Consider the following 3,064-nt stretch of genomic DNA (forward strand, 5'->3'; position numbering starts at 1 on the left):
AATGAAGATAACATACTCTCAAAATGAAACCTTTTACAGAAATACGTCATTTATGAATTCCTTTGAAATGACCCCTGGCTGGGAAACTCTGATCTCAAACAGTGGTTTCCAAAGTTGGGGTCGCGAGAGGATTTTGAGACCGTCGAGACATTATATTTGATTTATTTTGGATTATCTCCAGACCAGACTAACACCATTGACCCCTTAACCCTCGCCTTAACCGAGTACATTTTCTCCAGCTTTACCCAAATCTAAAAGCTTCTTGACTGGAGCTTACAGCCTATAGGCCAGAGTAACGCCTCATTTGAAAGCTAAGACCTACAAATCTCACCTAAGCTTCCTTGTTTTTGTTATGTTTTAGTCGTTTTTGATTGCGTTTTTTATCATGTTTCATTGCTTACAGTAGTTTTTAATTAATTAATTAATTATTATTTTTATTTGAATTAATTAATTTATTTTTTACACCACATTTTTATATTTCTTTCTCTTCTTTTTTTTCTTCCTTTTTTTTTTTACCCCGGGATAATTATCTCGTTCCCCAGAGATAATTTGTGGTGTAAAAAATAAATAAATATATATACAGTATATGTATTTCTTCAAAACAATATTTTTTTTTTTTCACCCCCAACATTTTTTTTGTCTGATGTCACTTCCAGGGCTCTGTAGTACGAACCAGATTTTAAATGTTCTTCTTAAATTAAGCAGAAGTGGTTTGTTTCCTGAGTGGTTTGTTGAGTGATCTTGGAGTTTGCGGCCAGAAACGTTTGGAAACCCTTCTCTGGATAACCATAAACCACAATTTATTCCAAAGAAGACTATTTCTTTTAGATTTGTATGCTGAACATTTTGAACAGAGTCTGAAAACACTTAGGTTCATAAAGTAGAGTTCAAAGGACAAACTTAAAGCCATTATTGTTGAAATATCATCATTAGACACAAGCCTCTGTCACTTTAGTTACATAAAAGTAGCTCATCATGTACAAGGTTGGAGACCCCGGGTTACAATATGTAGTTAATACAAGTGCTTTGTCTTTGGGTAAGCTGTGGCAAGTGCAATTCAATATACATTTCCAAAACATAATGAATGATAAGGTGTAAATTACATTGACTTTAGATACAAGCAAGTTCTTCCTGAGATGAACAGATACAGATCATTAATGATACAATAATCAGTTTTAAACTTTAGACTAAGCCAAATTTGTCATTCAAAACGATTATTTATCAGTTATCATTTGACTTGCGTAGGGACAGGCACATTATATTCTGTGTATTATAATTCTCTTATCTCTTCTCTCTCTGTCTCCCTGTATGGTGTGGTGCGTTCCACGAGAGTGTTATGTAGTGTAGAAGTACATTTGCATAAAAAGCTTTAAAGTTTGATGTGGAGAAGTAAAAGATCACGACAGCAGGGCTGGACAGGCCACTTTGGACTGGTCAGATTAGAGGTGAGAACAGGGCCATGATGCGCCACAAACAACCCACAATAAAACCGGTATTGTTGTGGCTGAGGTGATATGAGATGTAATTACACCTTCTCTCCACTAGTGTTCTCTGGAAGGCCCAGTCTCACCGACTCTAAACGATTGAGTCTGTTTAGAGTCGGCATCAGCTCCATTTCTAGAGCGGAACATACGCGAGCAAACAGGAAGAGGAGCAAACCCATCAGCGAAGGGCAGTCAGCGGCTTCATCAGGGATTATGAATCACTGAGGGGTTGTTGGTCATTTACCGCTGATTAGGAAAAAGCTCTCTCTCCGTGCGTCACCTGTAGATTATTATGACGCTGCTCGATGACAACATGTGACCACAAATAAATAAATCTGACTACACGGATCTATTTGAGTTTGGCAGCAGCGGCAAAAGCGAGCGCCCTGCTCAGACTGACATCCCTGTGCATTAAATATACAGAGGGATCATTGTGGATGCCAGGCTACCTTTTTATATCTCTGCTTTTTTCCATTACAGTTCCAGATATTCTCTTGTAATGTAATGTAATGGTAAGTTTCTTGGATAGGCTTACCGTTATGTTTACAACGTTCTCTGTGTGTGCAGTTTGGGTTTTCAGTGAAAGGATGTACAATGGTTCTGCTCTCACTCTCCATGTCTGTGACTCAGAGTTGAGTGAGTTCTGTCATAAAGTATTGATAAAAAAGTCCAGCCCTGTGACAAAGAAGAAAATCAGTGAAGTCGCAGGCTGTCGAGTCCAAAACATATTGTCCCAGATGTGCAGGAGTGCTCAGTGCTAGTGTTACAAATAAACAAATAATAAATGCCTGATCTTCATTAGCAAACCCACTCTTGGATAGTTGTGTTCATCTAGCTTCATTAGGGTGAAGATAGATAGATGTGTTCTTTCTTATGGTTTTAATGTGAACATTTATTCATGTCTCCACACAGCACACTTATTCATGTGGCTAAACAGAAAAAGCTTCCACTGACAGTCAAATTACACATGCATAACAACGGTAACCACCGGTAACCAACGGCCAACAGTGATGCAAACGCATGCAAATGAGCTTTTGTTACGCACATGTGGTATGCAAATCTGAGGCGGATGTGTTGTTTAACAGAGTTAGCCACAGTCAAATAAGGAAGTGAATTAAAGCGTGCATCCTCACCAAAACAGAAAATCCACTGCAACAATGACCCGTGGTTCACTAAGATATTTAAACCTTATGGCCTTTACTGAGGGCGACAGGGCGGCTACATATGAACATTAGTCAAGAGAAACTAGCTATGCCCACAGACTATAGAGCTGCAGATAGCCACCAATAATACCAGGAGAAAACTGAAAATAATAACTCCAAAAGCAGTGCTGCTCCCTCACCTGACACTGACCAAGGCCTCCCAGAGAGATTTTATTATGTATTTATTTAGAAGGGAAATGTACAGTTGCATTATACTTGTGAGCAAAGATGCTTGTACCAGACTATCTTTTTCAAGCTAATTTCCATCTGTAGTCCTAGGGGACAAAAGGTAACAGGTACGAGCAGCTGCCACTCCTTCCTCTTCCCCTCCGCCCTCCCCCCATCACCTCCATTTTACATCCCGGAGGAGGTAAGACC

The sequence above is a fragment of the Gobius niger genome (assembly GCF_951799975.1).
Source record: "Gobius niger genome assembly, chromosome: 11".
Classification (NCBI taxonomy): domain Eukaryota; kingdom Metazoa; phylum Chordata; class Actinopteri; order Gobiiformes; family Gobiidae; genus Gobius; species Gobius niger.